Source organism: Biomphalaria glabrata, chromosome 9 (assembly GCF_947242115.1).
Source record: "Biomphalaria glabrata chromosome 9, xgBioGlab47.1, whole genome shotgun sequence".
Classification (NCBI taxonomy): domain Eukaryota; kingdom Metazoa; phylum Mollusca; class Gastropoda; family Planorbidae; genus Biomphalaria; species Biomphalaria glabrata.
Window position 1 is genome coordinate 29,711,751 of NC_074719.1, and position 18,642 is coordinate 29,730,392.

Here is an 18,642-nt window from a genome sequence, read left to right on the forward strand (position 1 = left end):
GAAGTGGTGACTTATTAAACCTTTTCTTTAACAAAAGCAGAGCTCGTTAGAGCAAAATGTTATTTAAAAAAAAAAGCACAGTCATTCAGAAGAAAAAAAAATGATTAAAAAACAAGACGAAAATGTCAGGCGAAAGATCCCAAGAAGTCGGACTCACTATTGAAGAAGAGAAAAAGAGGTTCATTCCTATGTGTATTGATCGTTTTTCAACATTGATGTAACAGATAATCTTGGAGCATTCCAACCGAAAAATTCTTAAGTTCAACAACCAACGAAGTATTGTAGATGTCAGTTTCAAAATAGTGGCGTAAATGAGGATTTTTCAAAAGACGACATTCAACAGAAATATGACAATGGAGAAGGGACTAAAGGCAACAAAAGTTATTCTCGAAGAAAATAAAAGTTGACAGTGCATGATTTATATGCACCTAAGACCTTTAAAATATCTCTAAATCATTGAACAAAGCCTTGAACCGTTTCTTACCTTCTGCTTACGTATGGCGTCATGTGAAAAAAAAAATAGAATTAAAATTCAGAACTTTTTGAGACAAATGAACAAACGGGGAATTTTATTGAAAATGAGATCGTTGCATTGTTGCAAAATTGAACTATTGTCTTCAATTCCAAAGATTACGAATGCGTGCAGAGTTTCACATCACTACCTAAACCCAGTGAACTATAGATACATTGTAATAAAGAACTGAATTTTAAAATTGAATAGACACTCATTTTATTATTGTTGAACAGTCAAAGCACGCGGTAATTATAAAGTAGATGTATTACAGCGCAACAAACAAACGAAAAAAAGGATTTTTTAAGGGGGGGGGGGACGACACCCTAGGCCCTAGGATGACTGCACCGGGTAACACCCACCCTAGTGACGCTACTGGTTTTTCCTTTACTATGTGATAATTACTCCTCATGCAATTCTGTGACGGGACCTCTGCTGCAAAGGACTTATTATTATTATTATCGATATTAAAATGTATCTTCTTTTCTTATTAACAACTTTTATATCTCCAAAGCTAACTTCTTTTTCTCTCCTTCTTTTTCCATGTCTAACTTCTCTTTCTCTCTTTTTCTATGACTAACTTCTCTTTCTCTCCTTCTTTTTCCATGACTAACTTCTCTTTCTCTCTTTTCCATGACTAACTTCTCTTTCCTTCTTTTTCCATAACTAACTTCTCTTTCTCTCCTTCTTTTCCCATGACTAACTTCTCTTTCTCTCTTTTTCCATGACTAACTTCTCTTTCTCTATTTTTATCCATGACTATTTTCTCTCTCTCTCTCTTTCTTTTTCCATGACTAACTTCTCTTCATTTCTTTCTTTTTCCATGACTAACTTCTCTTTCTCTCTCTCTTTTTCCATGACTAACTTCTCACTTTCTATCAATCTTTCTTGTACATCTTTTCTCAGTTCTGATCCATCTCCCTTCTTCTTTCCAAGCCACTATCTCAGCTTTATACGCCATGTGTAAACTTTCTTTATGGAGTTATCTGACTATATCAATTAAATATATTGAAGTCCTACATAGATAATGCCTGAAACCAACAATGTATCTATCTAAATGTAATATAATGAGATAAAACATTTACTGTCATTGGGATACACATTTTTATACACAACCCGGAACAGTCTTTTTCCTTCTAATATAGCTTTTATTGCAAGTGTATATTCTCCGCCGCTGATATGTGTCACACATTGTTTGTCTATATTCCATTTGTTAGTGTATATCGTTTAGTCCTTACTTCCGTTGCATATCTGGTAAGTGTCTATAAGTATTAAGCCGACATAGGCCAGTTCCCCAGTGATGTAGATCATTGTTCACTGTGTCCAATCCTTTAGTTCCGTGATGCTCAGGACTCTCTACTTATCTACAGCGGTGTTGGTGTTTCTCTTGAAACCGTTTCCTGCCAACACTGTCCTAGATTTTCAATCACTGTGAGCCAAATGGTGGGCGATGTTTCTCTTTCGTAGTCAAAACCCAATATTGTTACCCAAAGCAGCCCTAATAATAGTACAAGTTTTCATAAAGTTTGAATGTTGAAGGCTAGTGTTGAAAATTTTGACTATCTAGCGTTTCGAACAATAAGCATGTAATTCAATAACCAGTGACATGATTCCTTATTATTGACAATAAGTTCACAGTCGGGAGACTCCTACGCACTGGCGGATCCAGGGGGGGGGCGGTAGGGGCGATCGCCCCCCCACTCGGCCGAAACCCCCCCTGAGGGGGGGGGGCGGACGAATTTTAGTATAGAATTCACACAATTTGTATACGAATTTATTACTTATGTTAATAATATATACTAATTATTTATATTTCAACCTAATTTTAGATTATTTTGCCCCCCCCTTTCTAGTATGTTGGCCGATTTGGTAGGGTCGGGCGGGGGCGATGGCATCAATCCGCCCCCCCCCACCATAAACTTTCGAGGGGGGGGGGGCGGTCCTATTTACTTGTAGATATCACAGCTTGCTAACAGAATCAATTAAATATCTATATGATTAAAACTTGTTATTGCTATTTTAACCGGTCTTTATATTATGTCGTTCACCTGTTAGCCGATTGGAAGGGGAGGAGCGAATACCTCTACTGCCCTTCCCATCTAAACCCTTTGAGTGGGGCTGGCGGTCCTACTTTTATTGAAAAATCATAGTATGTGAACAAAATTAGTCGAATATCAATATAATATAAACAGGTGGAAGTGCGATACATGCGATACCTTCCCCCCCCCCCATCGGACAAACCAATACTTTTTCTTTTTGTATTATAGTAAGAAATTACAAAATTTAAAAAAATCTGTCACTAATATAATTTATATAAAGTAAATTCTTATATCGAGTCGCCCAACCCCTATTCTTTAATGCAAAATGCAATCATTAGCAGAAATTATAAAAAGGAGCGAAATTTTTCAATATAACAGTCACGATTGAGCCAGATAATCTTTTCCTAGTCGACTTTTTCCAACCTTTACTCTATCTCATATTTTTCTAGTTAAATAAATTTAGGACTATAACTCACAATTTATGCTTGAATTTTATTGAATATTATTTATCGAATATTTTTTTTTCGGCGTCGATCCTCAAAGCCTTAATCTAAAGATGTGGGGTATCTTATCTTTTCAAGGAACAAATCGGTTTTAGTGGCAATGTATTAAGGGACTATAAATTCATATTAGAATATTTTTCCACATTTTTCAAAAGGTCCTTTATAATAGAATGAATAATGAGCTGTAAGTCAGGAGAATGCGTTACTGCAGTAAAGAATGCCAGAAAACGCTTTTAGCGTCGAGGCTTCGCCCCGTACCTCACTGATGAATAATAAGCTGTAGATGTCAGGAGAATGCGTTTCTGCAGTGAAAAATGCAAGAAATTGCTTTAGGCGTCGGGGCTTCGCCCCGAACCCCACTGATAAATAATGAGCTGTAGATATCAGGAGAATGCGTTTCAGCCGTAAAAAATCCAAGAAATTGCTTTTGGCGTCAGGGCTTCGCCCCGAACCCCACTGATAAATAATGAGCTGTAGATGTCAGGGAAATGCGTTTATGCAGTGAAAAATGCAAGAAAACGCTTTTGGCGTTCGGGGCGAACTGATAAATAATGAGCTGTAGATGTCAGTAGAATTCGTTTCAGCCGTGAAAAATGCAAGAAATTGCTTTAGGCGTGGGGGCTTCGCCCCGAACCCCACTGATAAATAATGAGCTGAGATATCAGGAGAATGCGTTTCAGACGTGAAAAATGCAAGAAATTGCTTTTGGCGTCTGATAAATAATGAGCTGTAGATGTCAGGAAAATCCGTTTATGCAGTGAAAAATGCAAGAAAACTCTTTTGGCGTTGGGGCTTCGCCCCGAACCCCACTAATAATTAATGACCTATAGATGTCAAGAAAATGCGTTTCAGCCGTGAAAAATGCAAGAAATTGCTTTTGGCGCCCCGAACCCCACTAATAAATAATGAGCTGTAGATGTCAGGAAAATGCGTTTATGCAGTGAAAAATGCAAGTAAACTCTTTTGGCGTAGGGGCTTTGCCCCGAACCCCACTAATAATTAATGACCTATAGATGTCAAGAAAATGCGTTTCAGCCGTGAAAAATGCAAGAAAACGCTTTTGGCGGCGGGGCTTCGCCCCGAACTCCACTGAGAAAACTTAAAGCGCTCTCCCAAACCCCCAAGCTTGCAAGAGAAAGGCTTCAGCATGACTGTTTTTTTTTTCTGTTTTTTTTTCGCCGAAGATTGAGAAACAGTCTTATTTTATTCTCATATATCGAATATATATATATATATATATATATATATATATATATATATATATATATATATATATATATATATGCGTAAGCACGTTTATGTATAGGGTTAGGGTTTACTGGGCGTTAGGGTTAGGGTTTGGAAAAAAATTGCCCCTCCCCACTCCAAAGTTCTGGATCCGCCAGTGCTCCTACGCCTAGACATTGGTAAATGTAGACAAATCTTTTTATGAACCATTGGTCTTCATACCAACATAGATACTTCATACCAACATAGATACTTCATACCAACATAGATACTTCATACCAACATAGATACTTCATACCAACGTAGATACTTCATACCAACATAGATACTTCATACCAACATAGATACTTCATACCAACATAGATATTTCCAGGCTTTCTCTTTTTTTAACCTCCCTTCCATTCAATACCCACATTCACACCATTTGTCATTCACACCACTTGTCATTCACACCATTTGTCATTCACACCATTTGTCATTCACACCATTTGTCATTCACACCACTTGTCATTCACACCACTTGTCATTCACACCATTTGTCATTCACACCATTTGTCATTCACACCATTTGTCATTCACACCACTTGTCATTCACACCATTTGTCATTCACACCATTTGTCATTCACACCATTTGTCATTCACACCATTTGTCATTCACACCATGCTGCGCTATTACTATAACAATGTATAAATGTAAGTATATATCTACATGGCCTCCGAGTTCCGAAGTTTTGTCAATGCGGCTCTCGATAGTAAAACGATGCAGACTGCTGTGCTAATGTGATAGGAGACTCAAGTCTGTTGTTCCATGTATCTAAACGTCTTCAAGTTAATTAAGGAAGTTTGATCAAGTTTTTTGCAACATCTTAACATGAAAATGAAATAAATAATTGAATACTTAACACTGCCAAGTAAAAACATTTAAATCAAAGCCCCATATTACAAGAAACAAGACAATCTAGGAAGTTTGTGTTTATACATAAAGATATAAGCGCATGTGAATATGTTACTAGGGATATATTGTAGTAGTAAATTATACTACAAGGTTGCCAAGAGTCATGCTGTACCTGATATTGTAGGCTGGCCAAGAGTCCTGGAGTCATGCTGTACCTGATACTGCAGGCTGGCCAAGAAGCCCGGAGTTATGCTGTACCTGATACTGTAGGCTGGCCAAGAGTCCTGGAGTCATGCTGTACCTGATACTACAGGCTGGCCAAGAGTCCTGGAGTCATGCTGTACCTGATACTGCAGAATGGCCAAGAGTCCTTGAGTCAAGCTGTACCTGATATTGTAGGCTGGCCAAGAATCCCGGAGTTATGCTGTACCTGATACTGCAGGGTGGCCAAAAGGCCTGGAGTCATGCTGTACCTGATACTGTAGGCTGGCCAAGAATCCCGGAGTCATGCTGTACCTGATACTGCAGGGTGGCCAAGAATCCCGGAGTCATGCTGTACCTCATACTACAGGGTGGCCAAGAATCCCAGAGTGATGCTGTACCTGATACTGTAGGCTGGCCAAGAATCCCGGAGTTATTCTGTACCTCATACTACAGGGTGGCCAAGAATCCCAGAGTGATGATGTACCTGATACTGTAGGCTGGCCAAGAATCCCGGAGTTATGCTGTACCTGATACTGTAGGCTGGCCAAGAATCCCGGAGTGATGCTGTACCTGATACTGCAGCGTGGTCAAGAATCCCGGAGTGATGCTGTACCTGATACTGTAGGCTTGCCAAGAATCCCGGAGTGATGCTGTACCTGATACTGTAGGCTGGCCAAGAATCCCGGAGTGATGCTGTACCTGATACTGTAGGCTGGCCAAGAATCCCGGAGTGATGCTGTACCTGATACTGTAGGCTGGCCAAGAATCCCGGTGTTATGCTGTACCTGATACTGTAGACTGGCCAAGAATCCCGGAGTGATGCTGTACCTGATACTGTAGGCTGGCCAAGAATCCCGGAGTGATGCTGTACCTGATACTGTAGGATGGCCAAGAATCCCGGAGTTATGCTGTACCTGATACTGCAGGGTGGCCAAGAGTCCTGGAGTCATGCTGTACCTGATACTGCAGGGTGGCCAAGAGTCCTGGAGTCATGCTGTGTCTGATATTGCAGAGTGGCCAAGAGTCCTGGAGTATTGCTATACCTGATACTGCAGTGTGGCCAAGAGTCCTGGAGTCATGCTGTACCTGATACTGCAGGGTGGCCAAGAAGCCCGGAATCATGCTGTACCTGATACTGTAGGCTGGCCAAGAGGGCTGGAATCATGCTGTACCTAATACTGCAGAGTGGCCAAGAGGCCCGGAATCATGCTGTACCTGATATTGCAGGGTGGCCAAAAGGCCTGGAATCAAGCTGTACCTAATACTGCAGGGTGGCCAAGAATCCCGGAGTTATGCTGTACCTGATACTGCAGGGTGGCCAAGAATCCCGGAGTTATGCTGTACATGATACTGCAGGGTGGCCAAGAGTCCTGGAGTATTGCTGTATCTGATACTGCAGGGTGGCCAAGAGGCCTGGAGTCATGTTGTACCTGATACTGTAGGCTGGCCAAGAAGCCCAGAGTCCTGCTGTACCTGATATTGCAGGATGGCCAAGAGTCCTGGATATTGCTGTACCTGATACTGAAGGGTGGCCAAGAGGCCTGGAGTATTGCTGTACCTGATACTGCAGGGTGGCCAAGAGTCCTGGAGTCATGCTGTACCTGATACTGCAGGGTGGCCAAGAATCCCAGAGTGATGCTGTACCTGATACTGCAGGGTGGCCAAGAGTCCTGGAGTCATGCTGTGTCTGATATTGCAGAGTGGCCAAGAGTCCTGGAGTATTGCTATACCTGATACTGCAGTGTGGCCAAGAGTCCTGGAGTCATGCTGTACCTGATACTGCAGGGTGGCCAAGAAGCCCGGAATCATGCTGTACCTGATACTGCAGTGTGGCCAAGAAGCCCGGAATCATGCTGTACCTGATACTGTAGGCTGGCCAAGAGGGCTGGAATCATGCTGTACCTAATACTGCAGAGTGGCCAAGAGGCCCGGAATCATGCTGTACCTGATATTGCAGGGTGGCCAAAAGGCCTGGAATCAAGCTGTACCTAATACTGCAGGGTGGCCAAGAATCCCAAAGTTATGCTGTACCTGATACTGCAGGGTGGCCAAGAATCCTGGAGTATTGCTGTATCTGATACTGCAGGGTGGCCAAGAGGCCTGGAGTCATGTTGTACCTGATACTGTAGGCTGGCCAAGAAGCCCAGAGTCCTGCTGTACCTGATATTGCAGGATGGCCAAGAGTCCTGGATATTGCTGTACCTGATACTGAAGGGTGGCCAAGAGGCCTGGAGTATTGCTGTACCTGATACTGCAGTGTGGCCAAGAGGCCTGGAGTCATGCTGTACGTGATAGTTGAATGGACTTGACTTGCAACACTTGATTGAACTACTATGTTGATCTAGAGCAAGGGTGTTCAACCTTTTTCTACCGAAGGCCGCATTAACAACTCTTTTAATTCTTATTTATACTGTATCATATATGTGGTTTTTATTTTCTACACTCCCAATTGAGTTAGCGAAGTCTGAACTAAGTTTACGAATATTTTTTTCAAAATTTTGTTTTTGTCTATTTAGATCACAACATCTACAAAGACACTTGTACTTAAGGCGAAGTTATCTAACTGTTTACACTGGGACATAATGTTCTGGAACTGTGCCGATTCCACAGTACTTTGCTTTTTTTTTAGTAATCATTGGTAAGCCAACTGCTCTAGCTGTAGAATTCAGTTTAAAAGTAAGATCTTGTAAATGTTTTGAACTTTCTCCAATGAAGCCTATGGGTAGTCAGCAGTCACAAGAATAACAAATAGTACTGTCATATTTCAGTCAGTCAGCATCGACTTTTCTTACACTTGTTTATTTTTAAACAAAAAAATGCTTGTTCACAGATGTATGTGGACCCAAATATTTTAAGTGTGAAAAGCTTTAAAGATTTTTGAGCTTCTGGTACCCATAAAACTTCCGTGGAAGAACTGACTGGAACTTCTCTTTCATCAGTTTCATGTCATTATTTGCTTTGGGGTATGTACTCTGGAGCTGTATCCGCCCCTGCACTAAATGGTGAGTTGAGAATATTGTTCTTAACATCTTAAAATTGGCTTTCAAAGTCCACAATCATGGAATCTAGATAAATTTTGTACTTTCAAACCATTTCACTAGAAGTAGTTTTACCTTTCAGCAAAGGAAAATGACAAAACATGTTTCCATTTGCTGGCCTGGAGAAATTGGAAAGTTTTGGTTGATACGATTTCACGTGCACATATAGTTCCTGTGTAAACAAGTCATAGTAATTGTGTTCAAGTGCAAACAACTCATAGTGATTGTGTTCAAGTGCAAACAACTCATAGTGATTGTGTTCAAGTGCAAACAAGTCATAGTGATTGTGTTCAAGTGCAAACAAGTCATAGTGATTGTGTTTATGTCAAACAAGTCATAGTGATTGTTTTCATGGCAAACAAGTCATAGTGATTGTGTTCAAGTGCAAACAACTCATAGTGATTGTGTTCATGTCAAACAAGTCATAGTGATTGTGTTCATGGCAAACAAGTCATAGTGATTGTGTTCATGTCAAACAAGTCATAGTGATTGTGTTCATGTCAAACAAGTCATAGTGATTGTGTTCAAGTGCAAACAAATCATAGTGATTGTGTTAAAGGCGAACAACTCATAGTGATTGTGTTCAAGTGCAAACAACTCATAGTGATTGTGTTCAAGTGCAAACAACTCATAGTGATTGTGTTCAAGTGCAAACAACTCATAGTGATTGTGTTCAAGTGCAAACAAATCATAGTGATTGTGTTAAAGGCGAACAACTCATAGTGATTGTGTTCAAGTGCAAACAAATCATAGTGATTGTGTTCAAGTGCAAACAACTCATAGTGATTGTGTTCAAGTGCAAACAACTCATAGTGATTGTGTTCAAGTGCAAAAAACTCATAGTGATTGTGTTCAAGTGCAAACAACTCATAGTGATTGTGTTCAAGTGCAAACAAATCATAGTGATTGTGTTCAAGTGCAAACAAGTCATAGTGATTGTGTTCAAGTGCAAACCACTCATAGTGATTGTGTTCATGACAAACAAGTCATAGTGATTGTGTTCAAGTGCAAACCACTCATAGTGATTGTGTTTATGTCAAACAAGTCATAGTGATTGTGTTCAAGTGCAAACCACTCATAGTGATTGTGTTCATGGCAAACAACTCATAGTGATTGTGTTCAAGTGCAAACCACTCATAGTGATTGTGTTCATGGCAAACAAGTCATAGTGATTGTGTTCATGGCAAACAACTCATAGTTATTGTGTTCAAGTGCAAACAACTCATAGTGATTGTGTTCAAGTGCAAAAAACTCATAGTGATTGTGTTCAAGTGCAAACAACTCATAGTGATTGTGTTCAAGTGCAAACAAGTCATAGTGATTGTGTTCAAGTGCAAACAAGTCATAGTGATTGTGTTCAAGTGCAAACAAGTCTAAGTGATTGTGTTTATGTCAAACAAGTCATAGTGATTGTTTTCATGGCAAACAAGTCATAGTGATTGTGTTCAAGTGCAAACAACTCATAGTGATTGTGTTCATGTCAAACAAGTCATAGTGATTGTGTTCATGGCAAACAAGTCATAGTGATTGTGTTCATGTCAAACAAGTCATAGTGATTGTGTTCATGTCAAACAAGTCATAGTGATTGTGTTCAAGTGCAAACAAATCATAGTGATTGTGTTAAAGGCGAACAACTCATAGTGATTGTGTTCAAGTGCAAACAACTCATAGTGATTGTGTTCAAGTGCAAACAACTCATAGTGATTGTGTTCAAGTGCAAACAACTCATAGTGATTGTGTTCAAGTGCAAACAAATCATAGTGATTGTGTTAAAGGCGAACAACTCATAGTGATTGTGTTCAAGTGCAAACAAATCATAGTGATTGTGTTCAAGTGCAAACAACTCATAGTGATTGTGTTCAAGTGCAAACAACTCAAAGTGATTGTGTTCAAGTGCAAAAAACTCATAGTGATTGTGTTCAAGTGCAAACAACTCATAGTGATTGTGTTCAAGTGCAAACAAGTCATAGTGATTGTGTTTATGTCAAACAAGTCATAGTGATTGTTTTCATGGCAAACAAGTCATAGTGATTGTGTTTATGTCAAACAAGTCATAGTGATTGTGTTAAAGGCGAACAACTCATAGTGATTGTGTTCAAGTGCAAACAACTCATAGTGATTGTGTTATGTCAAACAAGTCATAGTGATTGTGTTCATGGCAAACAAGTCATGGTGATTGTGTTCATGACAAACAAGTCATAGTGATTGTGTTCATGGCAAACAACTCATATGGATTGTGTTCAAGTGCAAACAAATCATAGTGATTGTGTTCAAGTGCAAACCACTCATAGTGATTGTGTTCATGGCAAACAAGTCATAGTGATTGTGTTCAAGTGCAAACCACTCATAGTGATTGTGTTCATGGCAAACAACTCATAGTGATTGTGTTCAAGTGCAAACCACTCATAGTGATTGTGTTCATGGCAAACAACTCATAGTGATTGTGTTCAAGTGCAAACCACTCATAGTGATTGTGTTCAAGTGCAAACAAATCATAGTGATTGTGTTCAAGTGCAAACAAGTCATAGTGATTGTGTTCAAGTGCAAACAACTCATAGTGATTGTGTTTATATCAAACAAGTCATAGTGATTGTGTTCATGGCAAACAAGTCATAGTGATAGTGTTCATGACAAACAAGTCATAGTGATTGTGTTCATGGCAAACAACTCATAGTGATTGTGTTCAAGTGCAAACCACTCATAGTGATTGTGTTCATGGCAAACAAGTCATAGTGATTGTGTTCAAGTGCAAACCACTCATAGTGATTGTGTTTATGTCAAACAAGTCATAGTGATTGTGTTCAAGTGCAAACCACTCATAGTGATTGTGTTCATGGCAAACAACTCATAGTGATTGTGTTCAAGTGCAAACCACTCATAGTGATTGTGTTCATGGCAAACAAGTCATAGTGATTGTGTTCATGGCAAACAACTCATAGTTATTGTGTTCAAGTGCAAACAACTCATAGTGATTGTGTTCAAGTGCAAAAAACTCATAGTGATTGTGTTCAAGTGCAAACAACTCATAGTGATTGTGTTCAAGTGCAAACAAGTCATAGTGATTGTGTTCAAGTGCAAACAAGTCATAGTGATTGTGTTCAAGTGCAAACAACTCATAGTGATTGTGTTTATGTCAAACAAGTCATAGTGATTGTGTTGATGGCAAACAAGTCATAGTGATTGTGTTCATGACAAACAAGTCATAGTGATTGTGTTCATGGCAAACAACTCATAGTGATTGTGTTCAAGTGCAAACCACTCATAGTGATTGTGTTCATGGCAAACATCTCATAGTGATTGTGTTCAAGTGCAAACCACTCATAGTGATTGTGTTCATGACAAACAAGTCATAGTGATTGTGTTCAAGTGCAAACCACTCATAGTGATTGTGTTCATGACAAACAAGTCATAGTGATTGTGTTCATGGCAAACAACTCATAGTGATTGTGTTCAAGTGCAAACAAATCATAGTGATTGTGTTCAAGTGCAAACCACTCATAGTGATTGTGTTTATGGCAAACAAGTCATAGTGATTGTGTTCAAGTGCAAACCACTCATAGTGATTGTGTTCATGTCAAACAACTCATAGTGATTGTGTTCAAGTGCAAACCACTCATAGTGATTGTGTTCATGGCAAACAACTCATAGTGATTGTGTTCAAGTGCAAACCACTCATAGTGATTGTGTTCATGGCAAACAAGTCATAGTGATTGTGTTCATGGCAAACAACTCATAGTTATTGTGTTCAAGTGCAAACAACTCATAGTGATTGTGTTCAAGTGCAAACAACTCATAGTGATTGTGTTCAAGTGCAAACAACTCATAGTGATTGTGTTCAAGTGCAAACAACTCATAGTGATTGTGTTCAAGTGCAAACAAGTCATAGTGATTGTGTTCAAGTGCAAACAAGTCATAGTGATTGTGTTCAAGTGCAAACAACTCATAGTGATTGTGTTCAAGTGCAAACAACTCATAGTGATTGTGTTTATGTCAAACAAGTCATAGTGATTGTGTTCATGGCAAACAAGTCATAGTGATTGTGTTCATGACAAACAAGTCATAGTGATTGTGTTCATGGCAAACAACTCATAGTGATTGTGTTCAAGTGCAAACAAATCATAGTGATTGTGTTCAAGTGCAAACCACTCATAGTGATTGTGTTCATGGCAAACAAGTCATAGTGATTGTGTTCAAGTGCAAACCACTCATAGTGATTGTGTTCATGGCAAACAACTCATAGTGATTGTGTTCAAGTGCAAACCACTCATAGTGATTGTGTTCATGGCAAACAACTCATAGTGATTGTGTTCAAGTGCAAACCACTCATAGTGATTGTGTTCATGGCAAACAAGTCATAGTGATTGTGTTCATGGCAAACAACTCATAGTTATTGTGTTCAAGTGCAAACAACTCATAGTGATTGTGTTCAAGTGCAAACAACTCATAGTGATTGTGTTCAAGTGCAAACAACTCATAGTGATTGTGTTCAAGTGCAAACAACTCATAGTGATTGTGTTCAAGTGCAAACAAGTCATAGTGATTGTGTTCAAGTGCAAACAAGTCATAGTGATTGTGTTCAAGTGCAAACAACTCATAGTGATTGTGTTTATGTCAAACAAGTCATAGTGATTGTGTTCATGGCAAACAAGTCATAGTGATTGTGTTCATGACAAACAAGTCATAGTGATTGTGTTCATGGCAAACAACTCATAGTGATTGTGTTCAAGTGCAAACAAATCATAGTGATTGTGTTCAAGTGCAAACCACTCATAGTGATTGTGTTCATGGCAAACAAGTCATAGTGATTGTGTTCAAGTGCAAACCACTCATAGTGATTGTGTTCATGGCAAACAACTCATAGTGATTGTGTTCAAGTGCAAACCACTCATAGTGATTGTGTTCATGGCAAACAACTCATAGTGATTGTGTTCAAGTGCAAACCACTCATAGTGATTGTGTTCATGGCAAACAAGTCATAGTGATTGTGTTCATGGCAAACAACTTATAGTTATTGTGTTCAAGTGCAAACAACTCATAGTGATTGTGTTCAAGTGCAAACAACTCATAGTGATTGTGTTCAAGTGCAAACCACTCATAGTGATTGTGTTCAAGTGCAAACAAGTCATAGTGATTGTGTTCAAGTGCAAACAAGTCATAGTGATTGTGTTCAAGTGCAAACAACTCATAGTGATTGTGTTTATGTCAAACAAGTCATAGTGATTGTGTTCATGGCAAACAAGTCATAGTGATTGTGTTCATGACAAACAAGTCATAGTGATTGTGTTCATGGCAAACAACTCATAGTGATTGTGTTCAAGTGCAAACAAATCATAGTGATTGTGTTCAAGTGCAAACCACTCATAGTGATTGTGTTCATGGCAAACAAGTCATAGTGATTGTGTTCAAGTGCAAACCACTCATAGTGATTGTGTTCATGGCAAACAACTCATAGTGATTGTGTTCAAGTGCAAACCACTCATAGTGATTGTGTTCATGGCAAACAACTCATAGTGATTGTGTTCAAGTGCAAACCACTCATAGTGATTGTGTTCATGGCAAACAAGTCATAGTGATTGTGTTCATGGCAAACAACTTATAGTTATTGTGTTCAAGTGCAAACAACTCATAGTTATTGTGTTCAAGTGCAAACAACTCATAGTGATTGTGTTCAAGTGCAAACAACTCATAGTGATTGTGTTCAAGTGCAAACAAGTCATAGTGATTGTGTTCAAGTGCAAACAAGTCATAGTGATTGTGTTCAAGTGCAAACAAGTCATAGTGATTGTGTTCAAGTGCAAACAACTCATAGTGATTGGTATCAAGTGCAAACAAGTCATAGTGATTGTGTTCATGGCAAACAAGTCATAGTGATTGTTTTCATGGCAAACAACTCATAGTGATTGTGTTAATGGCGAACAACTCATAGTTATTGTGTTCAAGTGCAAACCACTCATAGTGATTGTGTTCATGGCAAACAAGTCATAGTGATTGTGTTCATGGCAAACAAGTCATAGTGATTGTGTTCATGTGAAAACAACTCATAGTAATTGTGTTCATGGCAAACAACTCATAGTGATTGTGTTCATGGCAAACAACTCATAGTGATTCTGTTCATGTGCAAACAAGTCATAGTAATTGTGTTCATGTGAAAACAACTCATAGTGATTGTGTGCATGTCAAATAACTCATATTGATTGTGTTTATAGCAAACTTGAAGTCTGTCTTTGACTCTTCAATAGAAATATTAGTAACAAATTCACAGCCAATATCGTTCAAGGAATATAATAATTTCTTCCTTGAGATTCCATAGTCTTCTCACTGTTCACAGTACATTGTCCTTTCTAAACCATTGAATACTACTGTGGTACCGAACATCGAAATGTTTTGTTTCCAAATCTTCAAGTACTTTTTGGAACTGCCTGTGGTTAAGACCCCTAGCTCTGATAAGTTTGATCCCTGAGATAATCGAGTCAATAATATGTTTGGTACTCAATGCAGCTTTGCACAAACTTTCTCGTTTAAAGTTTATGGTTTGGTTATTGTTCTTTAGTTTACAAATCACCGGCTCAATAAGTTGTTACACTCGCCATCTTGCTCCAAGCCAACCAACACTTTCAATACAGTTATTCATAGCATTGACTAGCCTGAGTTGTGTCTTTGACTGAATGTTTCGAAATATTGTAATTAATAATAATCTTCATTTACTTTAAACTTTTTAGAATGACCTATGGAGACAATGTTTCTTGCCTCTTTATCATGAGTGATAAGAAAGAATCAGAAGTTTCAATAGTTTCTATAGATATTTAAAATTATTTGTTTTTAATACCTTTGCATTTTTATATGTATAATCTGTGGGCACACATGGCTTTTGTCCGCAGGCCACATAAAACACTCCGGCGGGCCGCATGTGGCCCGCGGGTCGTAATTTGCCCACCCCTGATCTAGAGTGACAGTAATAAATCAAATAAGAACATAAAACTTAAATGTTATTTAACCTTGGTTAGGCCAATAATAGAATATGCATCTTCTAAAGTCAAGTAGCAATTATACATAAAACTTTGAACCATAATCTTCAAATACAAAAACAAAATTTAATAAAATACTCTGAAAAACACAAAGATAAAGGCATATTCCTCATCACATATGCTAGGACAAATTCGAACAAATGCTCCTTCTTCCCTAGTGTTATTAGAGCATGGAATGGGTTGCTTGAGCTAGCCAGGAAAACCAGTGACTTGGCAGAATTTAAGTCATTGGTTAATATGCATGACTGAATGCATGACGCGTAGGACGTAATCATCTTCTTTTTTGAAGTAACGTCTGTATTATATAAGATAAGATAGGATCTATGCGATTAGAAATATTTTTATCAATTGTTTTTGTTTAGCGTGATTTCATGCTTACGTTTTTTTTTTCCATCCCTCTCATTTGTCTGGACCATATGGGAAAGGGTGTGGGGGAAAATAATGGGGTATCTGGCTCACATAGTTAATGTTACCGTGGTCGCTTTTTAAATGCATCTCATAATGCGACTTTAATTGGAACACTAGCTAAAGCCTGGTGAGGACTATCCATTGTCCAGCGAGGTACAAATGAACATTGAATGTTTTATAGTTGTCAATTGTTATTGTTATCTAATTCTCTACACAAAGTATAAAGAGATAAACTTATACCACCACATCTTATCAAGTACAATTGGTTGTGAGAGAAATGACGTGTAAAAACTTTGGACCAGACTGAGTTGATATAAGCTTTGTAAAAACAAAGAAACAAACTCTCTTTAATTCTATTTATTTTTCATCTCAAACCTCTTCTAAGGAAGTTATAACTAAAATTACATATTTCAGTTGTTTTGTTTGTTGTTTTTTGCAATGAAAACTTTAGAAATTCCAGGTTGAAATCATGAACTTTCAATTGTTAATAGATACATTCATTGTATGGTGGGCTACTGGCTGGTTTAATAGATACATTCATTGTCTGGTAGGTTACTGGCTGATTTAATAGATACATTCATTGTCTGGTGGGCTGCAAGGCTGGTTTAATAGATACATTCATTGTCTGGTGGGCTACTGGCTGGTTTAATAGATACATTCATTGTCTGGTATGCTACTGGCTGGTTTAATAGATACATTCATTGTCTGGTAGGTTACTGGCTGATTTAATAGATACATTCATTGTCTGGTAGGCTACTGGCTGATTTAATAGATACATTCATTGTCTGGTAGGTTACTGGCTGGTTTAATAGATACATTCATTGTCTGGTGGGCTGCAAGGCTGGTTTAATAGATACATTCATTGTCTGGTAGGTTACTGGCTGATTTAATAGATACATTCATTGTCTGGTGGGCAACAAGGCTGGTTTAATAGATACATTCATAGTCTGGTAGGTTACTGGCTGATTTAATAGATACATTCATTGTCTGGTAGGCTACTGGCTGATTTAATAGATACATTCATTGTCTGGTAGGCTACTGGCTGATTTAATAGATACATTCATTGTCTGGTAGGCTACTGGCTGGTTTAATAGATACATTTATTGTCTGGTAGGCTACTGGCTGATTTAATAGATACATTCATTGTCTGGTAGGCTACTGGCTGGTTTAATAGATACATTCATTGTCTGGTAGGTTACTGGCTGATTTAATAGATACATTCATTGTCTGGTGGGCAACAAGGCTGGTTTAATAGATACATTCATAGTCTGGTAGGTTACTGGCTGATTTAATAGATACATTCATTGTCTGGTAGGCTACTGGCTGATTTAATAGATACATTCATTGTCTGGTAGGCTACTGGCTGATTTAATAGATACATTCATTGTCTGGTGGGCTACTGGCTGGTTTAATAGATACATTCATTGTCTGGTAGGCTACTGGCTGGTTTAATAGATACATTCATTGTCTGGTAGGTTACTGGCTGATTTAATAGATACATTCATTGTCTGGTAGGCTACTGGCTGATTTAATAGATACATTCATTGTCTGGTAGGTTACTGGCTGGTTTAATAGATACATTCATTGTCTGGTGGGCTACTGGCTGGTTTAATAGATACATTCATTGTCTGGTAGGCTACTGGCTGGTTTAATAGATACATTCATTGTCTGGTAGGCTACTGGCTGGTTTAATAGATACATTCATTGTCTGGTAGGCTACTGGCTGGTTTAATAGATACATTCATTGTCTGGTGGGCAACAAGGCTGGTTTAATAGATACATTCATTGTCTGGTAGGTTACTGGCTGATTTAATAGATACATTCATTGTCTGGTGGGCAACAAGGCTGGTTTAATAGATACATTCATAGTCTGGTAGGTTACTGGCTGATTTAATAGATACATTCATTGTCTGGTAGGCTACTGGCTGATTTAATAGATACATTCATTGTCTGGTAGGCTACTGGCTGATTTAATAGATACATTCATTGTCTGGTAGGCTACTGGCTGATTTAATAGATACATTCATTGTCTGGTGGCCTACTGGCTGGTTTAATAGATACATTCATTGTCTGGTAGGCTACTGGCTGATTTAATAGATACATTCATTGTCTGGTAGGCTACTGGCTGGTTTAATAGATACATTCATTGTCTGGTAGGTTACTGGCTGATTTAATAGATACATTCATTGTCTGGTGGGCAACAAGGCTGGTTTAATAGATACATTCATAGTCTGGTAGGTTACTGGCTGATTTAATAGATACATTCATTGTCTGGTAGGCTACTGGCTGATTTAATAGATACATTCATTGTCTGGTAGGCTACTGGCTGATTTAATAGATACATTCATTGTCTGGTAGGCTACTGGCTGATTTAATAGATACATTCATTGTCTGGTAGGCTACTGGCTGATTTAATAGATACATTCATTGTCTGGTGGGCTACTGGCTGGTTTAATAGATACATTCATTGTCTGGTAGGCTACTGGCTGATTTAATAGATACATTCATTGTCTGGTGGGCTGCAAGGCTGGTTTAATAAATACATTCATTGTCTGGTAGGCTACTGGCTGGTTTAATAGATACATTCATTGTCTGGTAGGCTACTGGCTGGTTTAATAGATACATTCATTGTCTGGTGGGCTACTGGCTGGTTTAATAGATACATTCATTGTCTGGTAGGCTACTGGCTGGTTTAATAGATACATTCATTGTCTGGTAGGCTACTGGCTGGTTTAATAGATACATTCATTGTCTGGTGGGCTACAAGGCTGGTTTAATAGATACATTCATT

At 38.6% G+C, this 18,642-nt stretch overlaps 1 protein-coding gene across 1 annotated transcript in view; it reads left to right on the forward strand.

Moving 5' to 3' along the window:
• The window catches only part of LOC106069601 (cytosolic phospholipase A2-like), a 121,302-nt gene that overhangs the window by 21,595 nt on the left and 81,065 nt on the right, over nucleotides 1–18,642 (forward strand). The gene's annotated exons all lie outside the window — the stretch shown is intronic.